Source organism: Mus pahari, chromosome 12, assembly GCF_900095145.1.
Source record: "Mus pahari chromosome 12, PAHARI_EIJ_v1.1, whole genome shotgun sequence".
NCBI classification, from domain to species: Eukaryota; Metazoa; Chordata; class Mammalia; order Rodentia; family Muridae; genus Mus; species Mus pahari.
Genome location: NC_034601.1, coordinates 50988359 through 51013865, shown reverse-complemented (window position 1 = coordinate 51013865; position 25507 = coordinate 50988359). Strand labels below are relative to the sequence as shown.

The following is a 25507-nucleotide window of genomic DNA, read 5'->3' as shown; positions in this document are numbered from 1 at the left end:
ATAATTCCCAAGCTTCTTTATGACTGAAAAAGTTACACACTCCTTTTGAGTATCTTTGCCAACACCCACTTTTCCTCATGTCCGGTACCCCGTAATTACCATAACTGCTCCCCACAGATGGCTGTCTTGAGTCTTGTCTTTCAGCCTTTTCTGTGAGGTGATCGTCTGTAATTTTCTGCTCCAAAGGCTCCTTTAAAAGATATATACAAAGAAAGTCTCTCTTCTCTATAGCCACAAAGGCCATCATGCAAATCCCAAAGGTTTTGTTTTTCCTCTTTTATTGTGTATTATTAAAACTCAGCTCTGGAATGATGAGAATCCAGCTTGTTTATTTTATGCCTGTTCTTCCCGTAAGAAAATTTCAACTTGGGTTACATTTGGTCCTTAGACATTTAGAATTTTCTATGTAAGTTTAAGAAATTAAAGCTAAGAGCAACTGTTCCTGATGATGTTTTGAATCAGATAAGCAAACTAATAGTTGCAGCATGTCAGCCAAAGTGAACAAGCTTCTTGGTGGGTAGGATCCTGCATGGTGTGGAACTCTTCGGCTGCTTCACCACCCACAGCCCTGTTCGTTGAACTCTGTGTATAAGTTGTTTTAAAGTAAATGTATTTGTCTTGTTTATGTAGACTTAATCCACCATATGTTCTTGTTCATAGTCCTTTGTGCATTTACCTGATTGTTTAGTGTTGTGCATTGTAGTTTGTACACCAGGCTAACACCTGCTTGTGCTGTGACTTTCCTTGCTGGGCTCTTTCGCTGTCCTTGGACTTCATACCCATTTGGTAGGTGTCTGAAGTTGCAAGAACAAGTCGCCTGGTGTCCTCAGCTCGGAAAGCTGATCTCTCTGATTTTCTCTCTGACCATGAGTGAGAATGATTCCAGTCTGTCTTGGTTATCTTCTATCCATTGTGAGGAAAATACATTATGGCTTGAACATTCCGTTTAACTAGGGGACGGTGTCATAAAACAAACATTGACATAAAAACAAAACTGATTCTTAATAGATCATTCTTGTGTTAATTATGGAGTTTTAGTAACCTGTACTTGAATGCCCCTGACCATATGGTGAGGGGAGGAAGGAAGGAACCAGATCATTTAAAAAAAAAATCTGTCCTAGGCTGGAGAGATGACTCAGCAATTAAAAGAGTGTTTCCTTCCTTTCCTGCTCTTACAGAGGACCTTTGCCTGCACTCACACACAGAGGTTCACAACTATCTGGAACTCCAATTTGAAGGGATCCAGTTTCTCCTCTGATCTCTGAAGACTCCTGCATGCACAAAATGCGCACATGCAATACATATCAAATTAAATAAATTCTAATCTATTATGCAATAAAGAAGAGCATCAGAAACAAAACTCCATTCTCAGTCAGGTGACTGGTACTGAGCAACCTAGAACAGACCCCCAAATTATACAGATTTTGCTGTAATCACTAAGGCCATACTCAAAGTGATTTTGTTTCTTACTGCTTTTTAATCCAACATACTCATTAATTTTTGAGCGTTTCATATATTTTTATCTTAGTCTCACCCCCACTCCACTCAGTAGCTCCTGACGGATCCATACCCACCTCCTTATCCACCCAGCTTCTCCCTCTCCCTGACTCCCTCTTCTCCTCCCCTCTCCATTAATTCCAGTTTGTGTTAGCCAACTATTTTTGGGTGTCAGGCATAGGAAGTGTGGCTGTAGCTAAGTATCCCAGTAACACTTCCTCTCCGTGCTTTACGTGACCAGCCTCCACTGCGCAAACACACTTCTCATGAGATCTGAGAGCTGTACTAGTCCAAGAGTATAGAGGTAGGTGTTTGAAGGAAGGGCAGTGTCACACTATGCTCGTTTACAAGGCTGATAGTGGTGGGGCCTCTGAGCTCCCAGGCCAGTCCCTTACCATATTTTCAGGACCTTACACATAGTTTCTCCTGTGGAGTGGAGCCCAAATCAGCTTGCTACTGATTAGCCCTATGACCTTCATTTCACTCTTGGCACCTGTGGCCATATCTTGCCATGCTGGTCATTACTGTAGTTCACAATGTCCACAGCTGAGTGAGACTGTTGATGGCCTCTTTGATTAGTACCCTTAGCCTAGGTAGCTGCCAGTACTATGAGAGTAGCCATCCAAGTTTTTAAATTAGACAAGTGCTGCGTGCTTGAGTCTTGTTTAGTGAAACTGCGCCTTGTTGCTTCGACTGCTGTTACTAAGATATAGGACTGACAGGTGACCCTGGAAACAATATAGAGCGAGCCAACCAGTGACGAAGGAAGAGGTATCTGTCAGTGCCTGTGTCATGTAGCATAGCATCTGGTTATTAGTTTTCTAACTGGTCTCTAATTGTCTGGGATATGGGAAACAGAGACCTCCCTGGAGATTAGGTTAGATTAGGTTCATTTCCCTAGCACAGCCTTGCCTAGATTTATACACAGGGTGTGGCCCACTACTAAATGGGCATAACATTTTCCACCTCCCTGATGTTTGTACTAGCATAATTACAATAAATTGCTGCTGGTTTTGGAGATAATCTCTGCTCTCACATCTGGGTTTTAGGTTTTGAGTACAGTGGCTGAAGCAGAGGGAAGGAAGGAGCCTTTCCATAATATTAAGGCCATTCCTGATAAAGGTGATTGCCCCACCTTTCCCCGTTAGATCCTCTGCCAGCAACAGCATAGGCTTGAGCCAAAGCCAAAGGTTTTAATACTGTATGGCCTCCCTTGATAAAGTCTGTGCATGGCAAAGGGGGGAAAAAAAGCCAAAGTTTCCCAAACTAAAATTTTCCAAGGTTCCTCTCTGTGATTTAGGCAGAGCACCCTCCGTCTAAGTATTACCATGTGTTCGCTGGAATCACCAGGAACCGGGGATTCTCATTCCCCAGCGCTTCTAGAGATTAGAGATTACAGGAAGTGCTGGTCACATTAAGATGGAAATCTACTGGAGCTGCACAGAATTGTGGTGTTTGACAGAAAGGACAATGGCAGAGACGAGGAACAACCAAGATGCATACACCAAGTTATTATGGCCTGTTAGTCAGCAGGCTCCAGTGCTGTGCTGCGTCGGTCCACTAATGCTTTGCATGTGTTCACCAGCCTCGCTTTCCCGGCCGCTAGAAGCCCTGGCCTAGGAACTCTTGTCTGTCTCTGGCCCTTGGGTTTCATGTGGAGAACTAGCATGGTGAGGCCAATAAATAGTTGCTGGGCATCCAAGTGGTTAAAGCCAAAGCATTGCATATCCCTTGGCAAGAAGGAGACTGTGTGATAACAACCACATGCTCAAGCGGGTCCCAGACCTGGAGCACCTGTGGGTGGAGGGAGGAGATCGTTTTCTCTATTTGCAGATTTTCAAATTTTATATGTAATATAACATTAGCCTTAACACCTACCAAATCTTTACTGTAATTACTAGCAAGTGACAAAATTCATGAATAAGCTTAGTAGAGTGAAAAGGAACTAAGGTCTCTGGTTTTCAAAGACTGGACTATCTCGGAAGGAAAACTCAAATTCATTTTAGGTGACCGAATATGCTGAGGCCAGTTTCAGTATGATCACTCAAAAGTTTTGGCTCCTGTTCGAAGCCCAATTAATGGATATTTACCAAACTTAGAATATTACCAAGAATATGAGATCTGCCTTGAGTTCAAATTATTCTTCTGTTCTGAAACAAATTGTCAGCAAATATAAATTATTCCTGAGGGATCAGAACTTAGTAGTATCAACACTAACGGCAGCAGCAAAGCAGAAACTAGATTGTCTGCCCTGGTTAGCAGCCTGCGAGCGCAGTGAACGACCTCAATGGACCATGAAGACTGGAGGGCTGCGGTGACGTGGGTCACAGCCCAAAGAATATAGGCAAGCCCAGCACAGGGGAACCTTTCATCACCTCCATGACATTGAACATTTTCTATCCATAGAGCAGGCGCTTAATTTCCCCAGGTTGTTAATCTGGCACCTTTCATGAACATTACTGTTCACTCTGGGAAATAAAAAAAGCAAATAGCCAAACATCTAAGTGTTAAGGGGAAAGAAAACCAACAGAGGAAATTACCGTAGCGCTTGGTGTACTGGCACCTTTCCCTTGTGTCTGAGAAGGAAAAGGTAGTTTGAAACTTGCAGCTTTGGCAGTCTCTTTAACAGTAACCAGAGGTCTTTGGAACAAAGGTGCTATAAATGCACACATAGTTCAGCACACACACACACTGTCAAACTACATTCTAAATCCATTTGAGAGCCAAGTAATATGAAAGTAAAATGCTTGCCCCACCTGGCATTGATTTTTGCCAAGTTTGCCTTTTGTGTTCTAAAGGAATTGGTGTCTCCCGACCTTGTGTATTATGTTCCTTTTGCTTTGCCCTCTGGTTGTTAGAATGTTTGCGTGTCTTAGTGTGCTGAGGGTTGGACATAATGCCAAGTTCTCACTTGCGTTTTCTGTCTCTTACTTTTAGGTAAGCCGTTCTGATTGGAGTGATGCTTCATTTGATGGAATTTGCCACTTGGTAATGTATTACTGTCTGTGTCGCATGATCGCCACTGTCACTTTTGTAGCTTCTCCGTCTGTTCCTCCCCACAGTGTAAGTGTAATATACTCTGCTGTGGAAGGCAATGGCGGCAACCACAAGAAAGCGAGCAGGCCATGGGGAGCAAGGAGAAGCAGGCACTGCATGTGTCTGCCCATGCAAACACACCTCTGAAAGAGACCTGTCCACAGTGCTGTCATCATAGGCTTTGTGGTTTAGATCCTCAGGAAGAAGAGTTTACGGACGACTGGGTTTCCTTCCGAGACTGGAACCACATTTACAGGAGTGATTTCTGCTTCTGTTTGATAAGAATCTGCCATTCCTCTGACTCCTCAAAATGTTGCTGGATGTGTTACGTGAGACACCTTGTGTCTTAGGGAATAGAAATTGAATCCCAGTTTGTCTTAAAATATCTATTCACTTAAAGCACGGTCTTTCATAGACAGAAGAGAAAAGGAGTTTGAAAAGTACAAGCCCGGCTCCAAGGCTTGGAGATTATATGGAGCTGTGTTCTGTGAATGTTAGAGATGAGGCCTCTTAGCGTGAGCAGCATGGTAGGATGCATAAGAACAGCAGCTTCCTCTGCTAGCTCATTCTGATCTCTCCAGTAATGAGGATGTCTATTTGGGACAGTTTCTGAGAAGTAGGTAGGTCCTGAATCCCAACAATAGTTTAACTTCTGGACTTGTGCTGTGCCTCTAGAGGTAGACTATACACACAACCAAAGCCTAATGTCCTTCCTCCAGGCACCACCTTCCCAGAGTATCTCTTGGCATGATGGGCATCACGTATTTTCTTTTAGACACTAATTTGGTAAAATGTTACGATTCAGAATACACAGAGGGTAGGTAGTTAGTGCCTCAAGCCCTTCCACTCTTCCCCGTTAGTGTATTCTGCATGTCTTAGTCTGCAGCGTCTGGCAGTTTGTAGTTGTAAATCATTTAAGACTGTTGAGTACTGTCATATGTTGTCGCTGACTCCAGCTGAGTAAGTAGTACAGCCCTCAAGTATGGGATGCAACAGTGATAGATTGACTATGATGTTTGCCTTAAAACACTAAGTGCAGTGGTTCTTAACCTTCCTTATGCCGCAGCCCTTTAATACCGTTCTTCATGTTGTAGTGACCCAACCATACGTTATTACTTTGGTACTTCATAACTGTAATTTTGCTACCGTTACAAACCGTAATATAAATATCTGATGTGCAGATGATCTTAGGTGTCCCCTGTGAAACGGCCATTTGATCACCACCAAGGGATTGAGAACCACTGGTGTAGTGATTGAAAAAAGTCTCTTCTTGTTCAAGAGGCAGTCTCTATTCAACCATGGGCTCTTTGAGGTCCCCAGCGTCCCAGGAGCACGCAGGACAAGGATTGTTCTTCTGGAAGCACTACAATTAGCTGTGTGTGCGGTAGTTACCACCTGTATGTAATTCCAGCATATGGAAGGGTGAGGCAGGAAGATTGTCCATGAATTTGAAGCCATCATGGGCTACATAGGGAGTGACAAGTCAGCCTGGGCTGGAATGACAGGCAGTCTGAAAAAACAAAATAGTATTATGTGTTGGTGAAATGAATGAATAGATGGATGACGGATTAGATAACCTGAGTGCAAATTCATGTGACATGGAGAGCGAGTGTCTCCAGTTATCCCCGGGTGTGACTGACAGCCTATGATATGAAATGATACTGTTCTCATATCAAGATGCTGATCATGTCCATGTCAGCTACCATGGACCTAAAGTAGAGCTATATTAAAACCTCGGTGGTGATGTAAGTGTATGGAAGCAAGGGATGAATACTATACCTTAACTCAAACTATTCATAAAGCAACCCACAATCTACAATTGCATGTTGGTTGATTATATATTTGAATAGAAGTTTTAGTATCCCGATCTACCTTTAGAATATAAAAGGCAGAAATTTCTAAAAGTTCTTTCATAGTTCTAAACCAGGAAAGGACTAGTAGAATTGATGGTATTTAGCCAACCAAAAAGTCTTCTAGACATGTCCTTTAAAAAGTATTTCAATGTTTTTTTCCCCATTTTCCTTCCTGAGAATGTAATTTCTTGTCCGTAATCATTAAAAACTCCAACCAAATAAGACATTGTTTTGTTTTCTAAGAAATGGCCATCCAAAGGACCTTTCTGACTTGGGAGCCTTTTAAGGGATGTGGGCTTCTTAGAAATGCTTCGACAGGAACCCACTGCACTGCCTAAAAGGATTGTTACAGGCTAGCTCAGCTTCTGTGTAGACAAACTCTCCTTAGGAAAGGCAGACACATGGGGTTGGCTCAAGTGTCAGTAAGTTGATATCAAGTTTTCCGCAATACATCTCCAATGATCGGTTGATTCCTGGCTCTACTAAACCCCTTTTGATAGCAGAGTTTCAAGGCCAATAACTTACAATATCTGGAGTATACTGACAATACTTGAAGTTAACAGAAGAAAGAATGTCCATATTCTTTTTCTGTTTCTTAAGTGTATATGATTGTGGGCATCTGTCACCCTGCCAGGTACAAGAAAGGCACTCAGTGGGTATATGAAAAATGGAGTTTGCAAGCATACAATAGTCTAAGTATATGACGACTGAAAAGGATTCAAAAATATTTTTCTGTCTCTCTCTGTCATTCATTCTCTCTCTCTCTCTCTCTCTGTGTGTGTGTGTGTGTGTGTGTGTGTATGAGAGAGAGAGAGAGAGCGCGCACACACACACACACACACACACACACACACACACTCGCGCGCGCGCGCACGCACTCACACACCTTTCAACCTATGCTTTCTCTTGTTAATTTGCAATAGATGGCACTTTATACCTTATCCCAGCCCTAAAATTCCTTGTACCCATTCATCCTTCCCTGCTAACAGTTGCATCTATTCAGACAACCAGCTACACTTACTGCTGACAAGAGAATGACAGAAATAAACTACGAGAGTCTGGTCAGGTTTCCTTCTTCATATGAGGTTTTATTTGAAACACAGACCTTACTATCCTTGGATGGCGCTCGTACCCTGGCAGGCTTTATAAAATACTTCACTTTCTGTAACCATATGACAGCCTTCATAATACATTAAAAAAGAATTCTCAAAATATGCAGAAAAGAGGTATTTACATTCATCTTTCTTTGTTCCTAAGACTGCGGTCTTATCTAGTAGCCCAGGCTGACCGCGAATTTACTGTTCTCCCTCATCCTGGCCGCAGGGTTTCAGTGGCCCTTCCTCCCCGCCTTCCAGCTGATGCATTTGGGAACACAATCTAGAGAAAAATAAGGACTGTAAAGATTCCTGGAGATGGTTCACTCATTCTGTTGTTTTTAAATTCTTTTTTCATTTCCTCTTCCGAGCTTCTACATAATTAAGAATTCCGAATTCCTCTTCACCTTCTGTGTTTGCCATTGCCAAAATGATATGACCTTAAAAAAAAAAAAAAAAAAAAAAAGTCTAGCCGGGCAGTGGTGGTGCATGCCTATAATCCCAGCACTTGGGAGGCAGAGGCAGGCAGATTTCTGAGTTTGAGGCCAGCCTGGTCTACAGAGTGAGTTCCAGGACAGCCAGGACTGCACGGAGAAACCCTGTCTCAAAAAAAAAAAAAAAAAAGTCTGTCATTAAAAAATCAATACTTGCAAATATTTGTTATATTACATGGCTCTTACGACCAGTTGAGTTGGAAATGAATTGGGTGACAGAGAGAAGTCCCAATTAGTCAATCCATTATATAGACCAGAAAGAACTGTTTGAAATGTTTAGCTCAGCAGAGAAGCTACACAAGAAATGTAGCTCCTCCCAGCAATCATGCTAATGGTATCTAGACCACAGTTACATACCACATCCCTCCAGACTTCCTGTCTTCCTTCACCCTTCTCATATTTGCCATATCAGACAAAGTGGGAATTACCACAATACTTTGAGTCTTAGAATGGTCTTAGAATTCTATATGTTCATTTTTACTGATCTAATTTAAAATTTTCAAAGGCACATTTCTGTGGCCATTTTTTTATTAGTTCATTACAAAGCCCATTTTATTAGGGGATAACGGGTTTGGGGTTTTCTTAAAGCCAGTGTGCTCACTATTTCAAGCTTGCCCAGACCTCTAATCATGGTGCAGAATTCCCCAGCTTAGTGTCCGTTCACTCCACACTGAAGGATGCCGTTTTCCTGACATCACTGCCTCCCAGAGCATCCAACAGAACTGCTGAACAGAACTGCTGAACATACTCCAGTTGAAAGTTCCTGGTGACACTCTGCTCCTTATGCATTAAAATGTACAAAATGTAGACTAAAAGTTGGGGGGTAAAGAAAGGACTTAAATTTCCATAACGTCTTACTGGTTCCCCTTGCTCACGACTGGTTCCCCTTGCTCACTGGCTCCCCTTGTTTTCTGAGCTGATACCATACACTTTTACTCTACAAACCAGCCTAAGGATGCATAGTATTAAGAATTCTAGAGAGATGAAGTCCTGCCCTGAATTTTAGCATTGCCTTCTGGGAACAAAAGCCTCTATAATGTTCTGTTGTGCATAGGTGTGTCTGAAAGAACAAAGACAGGACGAGGGATCTAAGGCAGGCTCTGAGCTGTGAACTCGGTCTAGAAGACTGTTCTTGCCCCATGAAGCAGGGCCTTGAGCAGAGCAGTAGATTTGGGTTGCTTGGGTTTTTAAGGTCTTAGAGTAGACTTAAAACTGAATATCTGGGAATTTCAGAGAACAAATTAGATTTTAAAAAAACAATGATTTTCATGTTAAAGAAGAAATTCAGTACTGTATGGAAGGAACTTTGTCTTTTTATATACTTATTTTTAAATTTATTTTATTATTGTAGACCACGCTGGCCTTGAATTTACAGAGATCCGAATACGTTTGTTTCTCAAGCACTAGGGTTAAAAGTGTGTGCCACCATGCCAAGCCTATTCATCTTATTATTCCATGAACCATTTACAGTAGCTTAAAAGCAAAACTTAACATCAGAACTTTTAAACAGAACCAGAGGGCAGGCCATTGGAAAATGCTATGCGAGTAGCTGATGTGCTTAGGAATCCTGCAGGCCTTTTGATTCAGGCTCAGTAGCAACAGCAGATTATAGCATACGGCATACGCTGTGTGGAAGCAGATGAGCAGTTTCCATTGGTATCCTTCCAAAGGCAGCCTCAGCGGGGCCAGTGCCAAGTCCACAGTCAACCTTGTGGCTCCACCTGGCTAGGTATCCACCTGGTTCCTCTGACGTTACCTGCAGCTGTGGCATGGCACCACCATAGTATTTGTTGTGCTGCTTGGGAAAGGCCGGCCACCTCCTCCATACCTCACTACAGACAGCACTGGCCAGGACTTTGGAGGAAGAGCACATAAGCCTCACCCTGAGTGCCCCCAGAGACCTTAAGCTTTCACTCTTGCTGTGTGCATCTTGGGTTCTCAAGTTCCCAGAGGATCAGAGACACTTGGAACAACCCAGGTCCCAAGGAAAGGAAAGTCAGTTCTTCCTAACTCAGGGGTTGGGGGGTAGGTCCAAGTGTGAGTGTCTTTTCCTTCAGCAGTCAATCGTTTGCTCCCTTGGTTGTTTCTGCAGCTGGTTGTCATCTGCACTTATCAAAAATGTGAATGAATGCAAGAGGCAAAAAGACTTGAGGTGGTAGACCAGAGGCTAAGAATATTGTAGGGTTTTGGACTGAAGGCCTACCTCTGAGCTCAGACTTTTTTATTACTCCATATTTGGCTGAAGATCTGACAGTGGGAACGCCATAGCCATTGCAAAGATCACATGAGGCTGCTTTGCAGCTTTCTCTCGGGCATGTTTGCATCTTGTTGTAGCTGCCCCTTTCCTTGAGTTTTAGATGTTTTAACCATTGTGGAGAAGGTGATGGTGTGAAGAAAGCGTCCCTAGATGACCAGGTCACAGTGAAAATGGAGTATGTGCTACTTTCTGTCCTAGGCCAGGTGCTTGGGTGTGGATGTCATGCGTGTCCCCAGTGCAGTGGTAATTCTCCCAGTTTAGCTACAACAGAATATTGTCCTTTGTTTTCCTATAGTGCTTGTCAAAATGCTATGACAACTGGCTGGCTTTATGCAAACAGAGCCTGGCTCTCGAGAGACAGTGTGTCTGAAAGTCGACCATGGATGGCAGCCATTGGCACACAGAGGAGTCAGAAACCACAGATTGTTTTCTCGTTGGATGAACAGCTTAAAGCAACGTAAAGTTAATTGAAGAATTCCTTGAAAGTGAAGTCAGACTAAAGAAATGCTCTGAGCCTATAATTTAGTAAATGTGAAAGATCTGTAAATGGTAAGAAGACTAAAAGTTTGGGGGTAAAAAAAAAAAAAAACATTTTTGTAAACAGATCTGGCTTTCGTTATTGCGAGGCTGTTTTAATTATTTGCTCTAATAATGTAAATCTGCAGAGGAATCTTTAATTAGGTAAGGCTTGATTTATGGAGTTGGCCTCATATAAACCATGATGTCATAGAGTGCTGCAGAAAATTACAGGCCTGGTCTCGTCGTTGAAAACTATTATTTTTACCTAGAACTACTACTGCTCTGTGCATCTTATCCTGAGGGAAGCAAAGGTTTCTTTGCTCCTCACAGTGGGGTGGATTTACCTGAAGTTACTTATTGACTAATTTTATCAGGAAAAAAAAAGAGAGAGAGAGAGCGAGCCAGGCAAAACCTTCTGCCTGATTAAAGCAATTCCGTCTCAGAGAGAATTAGATGAGTCTCTACAGAAGGGAGTGCATGCTTCCTCAGGCTGATGCAAGCAAGGATATGCCAGCCTATCAAAATCAGTATCTGCCTTCTGTCCCTCCCCCTGCAGCCCTAAGCCCGCCCTCTTCTCGGTATCCTCTTCCTGGAGTGCAGCTTCCTTGTCCTGTTGCCTCTTTTGTCTGGCTTCACATAAGCACTGGGGCTTAAGTGAAGTTCCACCATACTGCAGCTCAGTCTCTTGTCAGCATGGTAGACCCTCTGTGGTAGGGCCAAGGCCTTTTCTTCGATTATAGGTCTGCGGGTTGCAATTTCCTAATATTTTCCCGACGGTAATGATATCTTAATGATTGCATTGTCTATGGTTTCTTATTTCAGTTTTGTTGAATTCTTGCTCTTGCGAAGCAAGATTACAGCAAGAATGACCCTGGGCCTTTTTTATAAGCACTTTTCCTGCCTTTCACATTGTCTAATCTACATCTACATCAGTAGCTTTTAAAGTCATGTTTCCTTTATCAGGCTTCCAGATAGTATTTAATGGGTTTATTATATATAGGTTATATGTAATAAATCTCATTATGATACTTTAATATATACACAAATTATTCTGATTGTGCTCTCTCTCTCTCTCTCACACACACACACACAAAACACACACACACCCCTGTTCCTCCTCTTTGCACACTCTGAGGTGTACTTTTCATAGAGATCAACTTCTGCCCTATACCATAGTACACCAAAGTGTAAAGTATGCCAATAACTATACTAACAAGTCCAGGAGGCACAAGCAGATTTAGGGACAGACACTACCCAGGGAGGGTGGAAAATGCCCAGACACCCTGGAGAGCTGGCCCTCCAGCTAGCTCACTGTAGACTCAGTCCCAGGTTAAGCATCAAATGGCTGAATAAATCGAAGGCCCATTTGGAAAGCTTGTGACTCTCCACTCTCCACACTGACTTCATTACCCAGAGGGCCATTAGGGCTGGTTCCATGGCTTGTTCAGGATCAGAAGCGGGTCAGTAATCAGGTGGGATATACTGATCCCCTGCTAGGGTTTCGCCAGAGCACCGTGAAATCCCAGCTGTTGGCTGCAAGTGGCAATGCCAGTTTGAATCATCACCAGCCAGAAATAAACATTTCATACATTTTAAATTCTTTTCCCACATTATACCATCCTATTTTTTTTCTGTGACTGTTGTTAATTCCTTATTCTGACTAATTTACAATTAAGATTTCACATATTTATTATTTTAGTTTCCTTCTCTGTTTCCATGATAAAATACTGCCCAAAACCAAGCTATAGAGGAAAGGGTTTGTTTTACTTACAGGTTATAGTCCATCATTAAGCCAAACTCGGGGACAGGAACTCACGCAGAGACCATGGAAGAATACTGCTTCCTAGCTTGCTCATGGCTGCCTCAGCTTCGCTTCTTTTCTCTTCTCTTTCTTTCTTTTATTTTATTATTTTATTGGATATTTTATTTATTTACATTTTAAATATTATCCTCTTCGGAATCCCCTACCCTATCCCCCCTTCCCCTGCCTCTTTGAGGGTGCTCCTCTACCCCCAACTCCCACCTCGCTGCCCCGGCATTCCCCTCCACTGGGGTATCAAGCCTTCAGAGGACCAAGGGCCTCTCTTCCCCTTAATGCCAGATAAAGCCATCCTCTACTACATATCACCTTATTTTCTTGAGCAACTCAGGTCCACATGCCCCAAGGTGACACTGTCCATAGTGGGCTGGGCCTTCTCACATCAATGATTAATGAACAAACAAAAAAAATTTAAATATCACACAGAACAATCCTATGGAGGCCATCCTCAACTGAGGGACCCAGGTGTCTCTAACTTGTGTTAAGTTGACCAGAACTAACCAGCACAGATATGCGTGTACAAGAAGGGGTGTACTGCCTACAATCTGTGTTAGTAACATACTTCTCTTTAAATCATTTCTGACATTTTGTCATAGACAGTTAACTGGGGACATGAGATTTTATCACTCACATCTGCGAATGACCACACATAGTAAGAGAGCAGCCATGTGGAGGAATTGCCCCGAGCCTCTCAACAGGGCTTATTTTTCTTGTCTGTCTACAGACCCCCATTACCCGAGTCTACTTTTCTTGCTATAAATCCAGTCTCTAACAGGCATAGGCCTCTGATGCAGAGGGATGATGGCATCTCTATTTATTTAATTACTTTGAGAAATCACCAAATGCTGATACCATGGTGGGCAGGTTAATTCTTCTTTTTTTTTTTAAATATGCCTTTTACCCTCTCTTCTTCCCATTTCTTCCCTCCTGTTATTTTTCTATAGGTGAAATTATCTTTGTTTAGTCAAATATGTGGCCACATGGATGTTAAAGACTTTTGACAATGAATATTCACAGGACAGTTTGGAGCAGGACTTAAACTCCAACTGTGTGCAGTTGTCAAACAGGTACAAAGAGCTATTTATCACCTAGAAGGCCAGGTATAAAACAGGGAACAAGGACCTGTGCTTAGCTCCTACTATATTTTGTCATGTGAAGAAATGCATCTATGTGGTTGGCAAAATTTTGCACTCCTTTGAGAGAAATTTGAAGTCTGCATTATTTCATTAAACCTGATTTCACAGGTGGGCAAATCCTTCTGTCCACGTGCTTTAAGCCAGAAACCTCGACTCCTTGTTTCCTTTCAAAACCCACATCTAGTCCACCAGGAAATCCTGTTGGTTCTGCCCTCAGACTCTGCTCAGAATGTGATCACTTCCTGTGGGTCTTTTCTGTGCTGCTCCAGTCAAACTGCCACTCCCTGCCCAGGACTGCTGCAGTAACTGACTGTCTCCCTCCCTCTCTCCCTCCCCTCCCTCCGTGCATTCAGGCTTACTTCCCCAGAGTCAGGATCTCTTGAAGCTGAGTCAGATCACTGTGCCCTGTGCTCACAACCCTCCAGGGTCTCTAAATCTCAAGTAGCCTGAAAGCTGAAGGCCTCCTGGTGAACCATGAAGCACTCTGGCCTCAACCCTGCAGCTAAGTGGCCTTCTGCCTCTTTCTCCGATCCACCCGGTTCATTCTCACCTCAGGACCTCTGACATTGCGCTTCCTTCTTCCCCAGGTATCATCATGACCCCTTGACCCCTTCACTCTTCACTCAAAGGGCATCTTTTCAGAGATGACTAGGCTTCAGTGAACAGTCTAAGCTTCTATTAGACACGTCTGTTCATACGACTAACCCCTTCTCTCTTGTCTCTCTCCTCAGCATGTTATCATGAGCCACTATAGCACATATTTTCTTCTTTATTTTCTGTCTTCCACATTACTGTGTAGATTACACAAGAGTAAGGACTTCAGATAGTCCATGCTGGTTCAGTGCTGTATTCTTAGTATCTAAAGAAAGCTATGCCTCATTTCTTCATCCTTAATAACTATTACGTGACTAAATGAACTTAGAAGCTGCTTCTTTCATGGTTGGCCAAACCAAAACCCTCCAGTGAACTAAACTCAGCTTGTACCCTTTGCTTTGAGATCAAAAAAGGAAAGCAGTTGTTTCTCTAGTGGCATCTTGTAGCTTATGGACAGACTTCAGCCTCGTTTACTCCTGCCCTTTTCTAGAAGGCACAGAAGAGCTCTTCCTTTCCCATAGCTCACATTCAGTCCTACTACCCCTCTGCTAGACTCCAGTATATGCCTGTCATTCAGTCTACCAAGATTGCTTTTCCCAATTTATTATGTTTGGAGTATGGAGAATGAGCTAGTGGCTCAGTGAGTGAAAATACGTGCAGCCTACCCTAAGGATCTGATTCCAGTCCCTTAGCCCATGAGGTGGGATGAGAGAGCCATTCCTTATGTTGTCCACTAACCTCCACAAGTACCCGTTCCATGCAAACCCACACATGTACATACACAAGCAGTATAAATCATTGTTAAGACAAGATTTTTTTTTTTTTTGGAAAGGTGATAAGGAAAATGAATGTGAATGACCGTCTAAATCTCCAAAGGTGGGAAATAATTGAAGAACTTGACCTGCACTCCACAACACAAAGCTAGTTGGGTAGGAGAAAGAGCATGGCAAGGTAAAGATAATCAGGTGGAAGGATCTTGATGAGTTGGAGAAAAAGAGGGAGGAGGGAGCACTTAGGAAAGACACGGAAGGCAGGGCAGGATGGAGCCCCACAGGGCGTGCAAAGGGAACTGCTAAGAGTTTTAAAGCCTCTGAATGATGAAATCTTACTTTCCACAGCACCCGGCCACATGGCAGCCAGGTACACTGAGACTCTGAAGTGACATCATCCTGGAATTTCTTAACCCATTCATGCACTTCCCCCTTTGTCAGGTATTTCCTTAGGCCATTCACTCTGAGCACATGGCAGCTTTCAGTTATGTTCCAGGTGAAAGAGAACAGATGTTCAGGCTTTCTGTTAATATTTGTTTTCTATTGATAGTTATAACTTTTATCTTTGTAGATAGTCTGGGATTTAACTCATGTAGAGATCAGATCTTAGCAAACACTGTACCTTACTACTGACGTTAGAAGTTTCTTTAAGAACATCTTTTATTTATTCTTGGATAATTTCATACATGCATTCCGTGTGATCTATCCATTCTCTACTCTCCCTAGACACCCTCTGGTACTTTTCTCTCCCACCCTCAAATCCTTTACCTGTGTGTGTGTGTGTGTCTGTGTGTCTGTGTGTCTAGTGTTGACTGATTTTGTTGGATTGGTCTTGTGCAGGTCTTATGCAAGTAACCATATAATAAAAGAATGCCTTTATCGAATGTTTACCTCTTAAATGCTGCATTTTTACCCAGGAGTTACTCAATAGATAATTTTACATTATAAATATAAAGAGAAAAGATAAAGTAATGGTGTCGGGTTTATTTACAATAATTAAGTACTTACAATAATGTATGTGGTTAGAAAACAGTCTTGACTCTTGTGCAGTGATAACAGTGTGACAGCTGCAAGTTGATAGTTCCTTAATAAGAAGACTCTAAGCTAAGTGGCACTCGTGATAATAACATTCAGGAAGTTATCATACAGTGGTGACAAGCTCAGTACCAACCTGGGCTACGTAGCAACAGATAGGGTCAGAACTCACTGCTGTGAACTCCATAATGATTATTTTTGTTTTGTAAAATACCTTTTTGCAGGCAACTATGACACAATTAGGCTTCAAGTTACATACGCATGTGTGTGTGTGCGCGCGCACACACACACACATTTTTACCAAAGTATATCATAAATGTATCCCTTTTGATGTTTCGTTGACAGATCAGTCATTTATTAGCAGTTATTTCAGCTCTTAGACTCAATTCATTTTGTTTAAAATAATGGGAGACTTATTTGGCACAAAGAAAAATATTTGTTTTCATTTTTACAATAAAAAGACTAATCAAGTGCCTTAAAAATAAGTGCATGTCCTTATGCAGAAAATAAGCCTGCTTTAGTCACATAACCTGGTAAATTTGATCACAATTGCTCTCCAACTAAGATTACCCCAAAATATTTTAAGTTTAGTTGCTGTACCAAATGCTAAATAGTTATTTATTTTGCTATTAGGTGTACAACTTCAATTACCATCATAATGTATGTAGTGGTTTTTGTTCATATAAAAGAATCAAAAATGTTACAATGAAAGCCATTACTGCATAAAATTAATAGGCATAAGTAATCTTAGTAAAACTTTTCAAAGAATCAGCATTGACTCTCTGAGTGACTACTCTTAAACCTTAGCTTAGCATAAGAGATCACACACATATCTCATGGAACGTTTTGGTAATGTCAAAACTCTATAATACAAACTGCTTCTAAAGGGTTTTTGTGTCTTTTGTCTGCCACTAATCGCCAAAAGGTGAGATTCCCAGTTATAAAAAACATTTCAGATTGCAACAGTCAAAACAATACCAAGACTTAGGTGATCTTGAAAGCTGATGTGGAGACCGAGTGTTGGGGTGAAGCTGATGTGGAGACCGAGTGTTGGGGTGAAGCTTAGAAGTGTTGGCACCTGCAGATGAAGTGGAGGTGTGATGTAAGTGAGGGCAATGGGAAGGCATCCCAGCTCTTTCTGACTGACGCCTTCACGGCTGCCTTTCAGTTCTGTTAGAGATGGAAAGTACAGGGGAGAAAGACAGAACTGGAAGTGACCAGAAAGACCCCTTCTGTAAGAAAACTTAGAGTAAGGAAGTTGACCTCAGAGGCTACCTGCAAGCTGCTCTGGGCCCCATGAGTTAAGGGAAAGACTGAAAGTAAATTCATAACCACTATCGTACCATAGCTCAGCATTCTTCTCTCCATCTGTTCTTGGGTGTTTTGACTATATCCACACCAGAGTTGTACCTAAATTTAAAGAGCTGGTTTGAAGAGAAAGAGGTCGCTTACTACCAGAAGTAAGCCAAACCTGAATGGTGGGTGAGCCAAACCTGAATGGTGGGTGGGCCAAACCTGAATGCTATTGTTTGTCTTTCCCACAGAGTTTGTGCATTGTAAACTAAATCCCAGTTTCAACAGTGTTGAGAAGTGGGACCTCCACAATGTGACTAGGTTGTGAGGGCTCTGTGCACCTCATTTCTTAAGCTCTCTTGCACTTCTGCCTTCTACCAGGCTGTTACAGCAGGAAGGCCCTTGCTAGATGCTAGCACCTTTACATGAGACTTCCTCGCTTCCAGAAGCTTGAGAAGTGTACATTTCTATTCTAAATTGCCCAGTTTGTGGAATTTGTCATAGCAACTGAAGACTAAGACAGGAACCCATGACCTCCTGAAGCGCCGTTTGATTTTCCAGGAAAGAAACTTGGACTTGGGGTTCCCTAAGAAATTTCCCACCTCTAACATTAAGTTTGGATCATATTCACAACAGTAATAATTTTCCCTCTTACTTAGTCATTTTTTTAATTCTCACTTATGCATATTTTATATACTGACTTTCCTTAAAAGTTGCTTTCTCATTAATTGTGCCAAATCTTCTGAGTAATTCACCCTGACCCCCACTCCCCAGGGCTGTCACCACTTACCATGACTAAGCTGAATGCCCAAAGCCAGCCTTTTACATTAGACCAATATCCAATAACTGTGGGGTTTCCTCTACCATAAAATACAAATCATTTCATAATTAGCAATAAAAGATCTGTGATAATGAAGCTGATCAGCCATCCTTCCCCACAGCAAGGTCATGTGTGGTAAAACTTACCTTTTCCTGACCCAGGAAGGTATAAATGTCTTTAAAGTAAACTGTTTGCAGTGCACCTGTATAACTAGCTAATCTTGGCCTAGGTTGAAAATGTACAGATTGGGGCTGGTGAGATGGCTCAGTGCTCTCCCGAAGGTCTAGAGTTAAAATCCCAGCAACCACATGGTGGCTCATAACCATCCGTAACAAGATCTGACGCCCTCTTCTGGAGTGTCTGAAGACAGCTACAGTGTATTTACATATAATAAATAAATAAATCTTTAAGAAAAAAAAGAAAAGATTATGTACAGATTGATACTACATGTATGAAATCTATGAAATAGGAAGTTTGACCAGAAATGCATTTGCCAACTGATGTTGCCTATATGAATATAAATAAATTTTTCTTTTCTGAACATGAAATGATGCCACCCATCCTGTTTCTGTCTTATATTTCAGGTAACACAGTAGACACCTAGGAAGAAGGAACCTCAGTAGAGGAATTGGCCCCATCAGATTAGTCTGTAGGCATATTGTCACTTAGTGATTGATGTGGGTGGGCTCAGCTCTCTGTGGGCAGGGCCCCACCTGGACAGGTGGTCTTGGGTTGTCTATGACCCATCTAGAGCAAGCAAATGAGCAGCACACCTCCATGGTCTCTGCTTCAGATGCTGCCTCCAGCTTCTTGCCTTGAGCTCCTGCCCTGGCTTACCTTAATGATGGACCTTTCCCTCATCCATGTTGTTGCTGATCAGTGGAGTGAATCTCAGCAACAGAAAAAGAGCCTGAGCACCTCTCGCTGTCTGGCCTTTAGGGTCTTAGATCATTGTTTTCATACTTTAATTGAGATGGTATTTCCCTGGACATCAGCATTGTTAAACTATGTGCTGAAATGACATCTTCCTGATGGGGAATTTCCAAAAACCAAGTAATTCTGTGCCATTGGTATAAGTGCCCCATTCTCCAGTGGAGGCCACAATGAATTATTCATTTTAATCATTACATGGTCGCATTACAGCGCTATCTCCATAGGTTTAGACTAGTGGGTTTTAATTTTTAAATCAGCGAACTGGGCAGGTTTACAAAATTCTTCTCCCCCTCCTTCCTTAGATCTTGGGTTTACTTGGGACTGACAGTAAAAGATGAGATAGTGATAAGATTTCACATATTTATCATAATGATCTAGTGAGTGAGTACAGGATTTTTTTCCCCCCAAAGGCAAAGAAGTTAAAACCCCAGCAAGAGAAAAACTAGGTTGTGAGCCTAGAAGGTCCAGTGTCAACGTAAAACTCAATATCTAAAGAAGACTCAAGACCCTCACCTTCTGGTCCCCGTGCCCTTCTGTTCCTGTTGTCTTACTCGGCTGTCAGCGTTCAGCTAATCTTTCCTTCCCAGGCCCGGGGAACTGGAACAGTGAAACCAGGAGGAAGGCAGGACAGTGTAACACAGGCATTTGCTTCTCGTCCATGGAAAGGCCTCTTAGGGCAGCACCAACAAACCTCTCCTGTGAACAGTCAGTATACCTTACAGTCTGTGCTAGCCCCACTTCAGTGAATCACTCACCAAACTCCACTGACATAGTATGAATCAACATGCCTGGCCATGTCTTCATAAAACTTTATTTGTTAGCACAAAAAGTTAGTCTTGTTCTTCATGAGTCTTCCAAATGTTTAACGTATTACAAAATGTAAAAGTCATTCGTACTGTTGACTCTACAGGCTGATTTGGCTTACTGACCATTGCTTGCTAAACCTGCCCCAGGAAACTAAATAGTGAAAAGTGTGGGGAACTGAAGATGTTGATTCATGGGGACAGGGGAGGGGTGGTATCCATGAAAACTGAAGCACAGGTGCCTTGAGTGTGGTGGGGAAAGTCCTGGTGGGTATGCAGATGCCAGGAGAAGATGGTGCCCTGCTCCCCGGTTCTATTTTAAGTAATGTCGGTTAGTGCTCTGTCGAATTCCAGGCTGGTTACTTTGATTTACTCTCTTAAGATTTATGAAAAGCAGGTTTTAGCTGGCCTTAAAGAAGAAAAGCAGGAGGGAGACGAGGACATATGACTTACAGCTTGCCAGACGGTATGCAGAGCCAGCAGAGGGTTTTATTAGGAATGGCAGCTGATGGTATGCATTATCAGGGAATCATCAGGAAGGCTGGTGGAGGCGAGGAGGAGCCTGCTAGCCAGATCCCCCTTTAGTAAAATCATCTTGAAGCTATTGTAGAGCTTCTACAGAAAGTGTCTCCTGCCATACTGATAGAACACCCCCCAAAATTCCCATTTTTTGATATAAAGTCTATCACGATAAACTTTGTTATAAATAACCTGTAAATTCAAAAGCATAAAGATTACTAAAAATAGTATTGATTATTTACAGCCAGCTGGATGCAGTTTTTCTTGTTCTGTATGTTAACTTTACATATAATTACATAGATGGTAGAGGGGGCAGCTACTTGTAACAGGAACTTTAGGAGGTGTGGGTGTGGCACTAATGACAGCTTAGGGGTTTTTGTTGTTTTTTTGTTTTGTTTTTTAGTATTTACCATCTGCTACTACATAACATTCATTATCTTATTTTCCCACCCTCTGCAATGATCTTGCTAGGTAGGTCTGACTCTCCTATAGAAAATAAAACTAAGAGCCTGGAGAGATGGATTAACCATTAAGACAGCTGGCTGCTCTTCTAGAGGTCCTGAGTTCAATTCCCAGCAACCACATGGAGGCTCCCAGCCATCTATAATAGTATCGTCCTCTACTGGCATCTAGTGTACATGCAGAGTGAGCATCATGTACACAAAATAAATAAAATCTTACAAAAAAGAAAATAAGCCGGGCGGTGGTGGTGCACACCTTTAATCCCAGAACTTGGGAGGCAGAGGCAGGTGGATTTCTGAGTTCGAGGCTAGCCTGGTCTACAAAGTGAGTTCCAGGACAGCCAANGCTACACAGANAAACCCTGTCTCGAAAAACCAAAAAAAAAAAAAAAGAAAGAAAGAAAGAAAAGAAAAGAAAAAAGAAAAAAGAAACCTGAGGTTCCATCACACAGCCACCGGAGATCAGATCTGCATACAAACCCACATCCACCTACATGAAAAGTCACCCCCTTCCCCTTCCACTGAAGCATCGCTGTCCGTGAGACAGCTTGTCTTCCTCTTCCCTAATCCCTCTTCCCATGAAAGGAGAATTGGAAAAGCTAGCGTTGGTTATGTTACTGGACAGCGTTGTTTTATGGATATTAATTTTATTCAGTATAATGGTTAGATAATAGTAGAATGGTTTCAGCTGTTAAAACTTTGGAGAAAATCAAACCAATTGGGCCTTTAACATTTGTGGTTTGTGTGTCCATTCGCTGCTCCCAGTTTCATAGCAGCCTGCAGCCTTGAACTATTCACTGTCTGAACTTGCCCTCAAAGAATTCACCCTCCTGCTTTTTCCCCTATCAAGTGGCAGCCAATGAAAAACCCACAAGCTTGGCAGCTGCTACCCTGGAAAGCGTCCACTGAAACCCTCAGTCCCAGATCCCCTTTGAAAATCAGTTCTTAGAGCTTGCTGTTATCTTCTTGAAGCTGGTGACTAATGCTTGAAACATTGTAAAACCCCACAGCCAACGCTGTCTGCAAGTCTTGGATTCTTAGCTCCAACTCTGGATGCTTACTGCCCAGTAACTTCTCTGCACTCCACTCTTCCCCAGTAACCCAGAAAGCAGGTGTGAAGATGGGAGCTTGTTAGATTGCAGAGAACTGGAGAGCTTGGTACATTTCATAAACTGCCTCTGAGAGGCCAGAGTTAAAGTCAAACACAGAACTGCCGTATGACAAAGGCAAACTCAGCCCCATTGCTGCTCCCCTAATGCTGTTATTTCATGAATTACTTTTTTAGGATTTAGCGGTCAAGCACCCATATGCCTCTCTCAAGAAGTAATTTTAATTTCTTCCAAATGAGATGTGGCAGTATGGAGGAAAATGGCTGTTCTGTGTATGACTGAATAGTGCCAGAGTCCAGGGTTTTTTGCCAGCCTTTTCATATGTAAAGCATGTTAGTTCATCCATGTTTCTTTGAAAGCACAACCTGACACACAGTGTGAACAAGGAGAAGCTCCGTTGCCATTATCTACCCCTTACATTAATGACCCGTTATTGGAATTGGTGGACATGGGCCCCCATGCAGAGATACTTTCCTGATGGGAATCCGAGCACTGCTTTTTCTAGATAATCCCAAAATATATATCCAATAACAACTCAGAGGAAGTGGGGAGAGGGGAGTGAAAAAGCTGCAGGCAAGAGACAAGGATGTGCTAATGCACCGCTTTCTGTCTAGAGAGAATGTGTTCGCGGGGCAGATGTAGGGGACTATCAGTTCTTTCTTTACAGCGTGCAGCCTGCTTGATGGTGGCGTTCTTACTGTGCTCAGATGTCATGGAAAGACTCCACTACATCCTCTCACTGACTTAAACAAGCAGTGTACCTTTTGAGTTGACTTTGGGCTAGAGACCATCATGAGGTGAATAACCCCCAAGGTTCTGAATAATAGACGGGTTATGCATGGCTTCATCTCCCGTCTGAACTGACTTACATCTTTTGCTCACTTAACACATGTTTCCTTATCAGTAAACCTGAACAGATACATATATTTTTTTTTAATTTGACAGAAAATGTCTACAATTTAGGTAAGACATCGAACTCAGATTTTTGGTACAGAAACGCTCATAATTCAAATTAGCCTTTTTTAAGATGATGCTGATAAAGAATGTCAGTGTTGGCTTTCACAACTGGGACAGGGGTACAGCTCTTACAAGGCTTTCTGCAGCAGGAGAAGTCTGCTTTCATTCGAGCAATGCATGTACACAAGTATATTTACTTAACATGGTTTCTCCCAGAGCAGAGGGTTCAGGACTGCAGTGTTATGCTTTTCTGATGGAACATTTTCACTGCTGGTCATTTAATATGAGGCAATGGCTTGGCCTGTAAAGAAAAACAATCTTCATGTAGTCATTCAAGATCTGGTGGATGCTCCCCAGAGGGTCCAAAGGTTGATATTGAACTTTATTTGTATAGGTTGACTGATATCTCAGATCCATATTCATGCCAAATTCATGTTTTCTAAGGTGATTAGACCAGTCTAACTTACAATTAAATCTGTGGATATTCTCAAGTTCCTTAGACCAAAAGCATTAAAACAATGAACCCCAGAAGGCTGTGGGTATCCCTTGCTTCCTTTCAATCTTCCAGATTGACAGGTAATGGCTTCTTGCAGGCTACCCATGGAGCCTCATATCCCTAAGGCCCTGGGCTTTGCCCAGGTGTTCAGACAGGGAGCAAGATAATTTTCAGCATCAGAAAAGGTGGTGTGTAGAAATATATATGTTTGTAAAGAGCATGCCTAAAGCATTCATCCAGCATGTGGTCCAAATGGAACGAATGAAATGTTCATCAGTCACCTGGAGAGGTTGTTCATGACAAAAGATGCAATAGCTATTTCAAGAGCAGTAGAAACACGCAGCATCCTGCTGCAAAAATGATTGCAGTGGCCTGTTAGGAGGAAAAGGTTTAACAGGGCACAGACTTTGTACTGGTATGTGCTGGAGCACTCACTGCTGCTGTTATCTAAAGACCATTGTAAGAATGACCTATTGGTTTTAGATGCTGGGGGGGGGTTGTCTAAAATAGCATACTGAAAACCCCAGGAGATTCCTGATGAGTCCTTTGCTCTTCTGCAGAAACTCTTTGAAATGCTGATGGACTCACACCTCTGTCCTGTGCCGCCCTAATGTTAGTAACCCTTCCCGGTAGAGTATGTGTATCTGGTTTTCAGCAGTTTCCATGTTGTCACAGGGATGAAATGTGACTAATCCATCCAGGTATGTCTATCACCTTGTCACGGCCACCTTTATAATGTCAGAACTTCTTCATTCCACACTAGATTCTTTGGAAGCAGGTCTGAGACTCAGAATTTCTATGGATTGTCTGTTGTGAAATTTGAAGTTTGTTAGCCTTTGCGAATGAATAAGAAGACAGATGTGGCATGTGATCCTGTTCTCTGGGATCTTGTCAGAGCTGTCTGCATTAATTAATTACATTTAGCAGTCAATGCAATAACATGTCTGTAGTAACACAGAATCAAAACCTAAAACTTCTGTAATTTTTATGGCTGCACACACCACAAACCTAACTTAAATTATTTTGTAGAATAGTCCTTGACTCTGATTTTGTGACAGCACGGTAAAACATGAGAAATTTCCTAGCTCTGTCTGTTAAGAGGGGCCTGCTACCTTAAAACCCTGATCCTGTACAGCATCAAAAGCCTGCACAGCTCCTCAGTCTCACTTCCTATACGAGGGTTTAGGGCTTGTTGCAGAGATAGCTGACTCCATGGATAATGACGAAAAACACAAGAACTTGGGACACTCTTCATGCCAGGATGTTAGGAAGTTTCCTGGGAAATAGTTTTGGAATAAAGAACCTGCCAGTGACCCTTTAACGAAGTTACTGCTGTCCCTGGCACTGGCATCAGGACAAACTTGAGTCATGTGCACCTTGATGTTATGAACTGAGAAAGAGGTCTCACTAAAGTGCATAATTTAGAACTAAAGAGTATCAGACAGTTGTAAACCAAAGGCATATCAGAAGTATATCGTAAGTACTTTGAAGCGCAGTCTTGATCCAGTTTTTGTTGCTATAAGAAAATACACGAGGCCGAGCCATTCATAAAGGAAAGAAGTTCTTTTAGCTCACAGTTCTAGAGGTTGTAAGTCTGAGGCCAAGCCAGGACCTCATGCTGTGTGAAAGATAGAAGACAGACAGAAACTGTGGTATTGAAAGGAAAGAGGAAGCAGGCTTGCTGACTACAATATCCCACTCTGATGAGAACTAATTGAATTCTTGGAGGATTGACCCACTCTTAAGAGCCTGACTGAATCTGAGTGCTTCCATCTCATCCCAGCACTGGCTCAGTGGGCTTCTTGGAACAACAGATCAGTAAATGATCCTCCATGTTGTTAGAAAACAAACTTTGGCTATTTGGGGACAAAGGCACATGATCTCTGCAACTTGCTCAAATGGTTTTTAAAAAAGCAATGTGTAAGCCAGGCGTGGTGGCGCATGCCTTTAATCCCAGCACTTGGGAGGCAGAGGCAGGTGGATTTCTGAGTTCGAGGCCAGCCTGGTCTACA

The 25507-nt window shown here is 42.4% G+C and overlaps 2 protein-coding genes across 3 annotated transcripts in view; one reads left to right on the top strand and one right to left on the bottom strand.

Moving 5' to 3' along the window:
* Positions 1–25507, top strand: part of Cmss1 (cms1 ribosomal small subunit homolog) — a 299845-nt gene that overhangs the window by 149103 nt on the left and 125235 nt on the right. The gene's annotated exons all lie outside the window — the stretch shown is intronic.
* Positions 1–25507, bottom strand: part of Filip1l (filamin A interacting protein 1 like) — a 240257-nt gene that overhangs the window by 146172 nt on the left and 68578 nt on the right. The window contains exon 1 of one of the 2 annotated variants that reach the window (XM_029544543.1): positions 19664–19943. The exons of the other annotated variant lie outside the window; for it this stretch is intronic. The gene's annotated coding sequence lies outside the window, so the exon portion shown is untranslated. Of the gene's footprint in view, positions 1–19663; positions 19944–25507 lie in introns of those variants that run through there. 2 annotated transcript variants of the gene reach the window in all.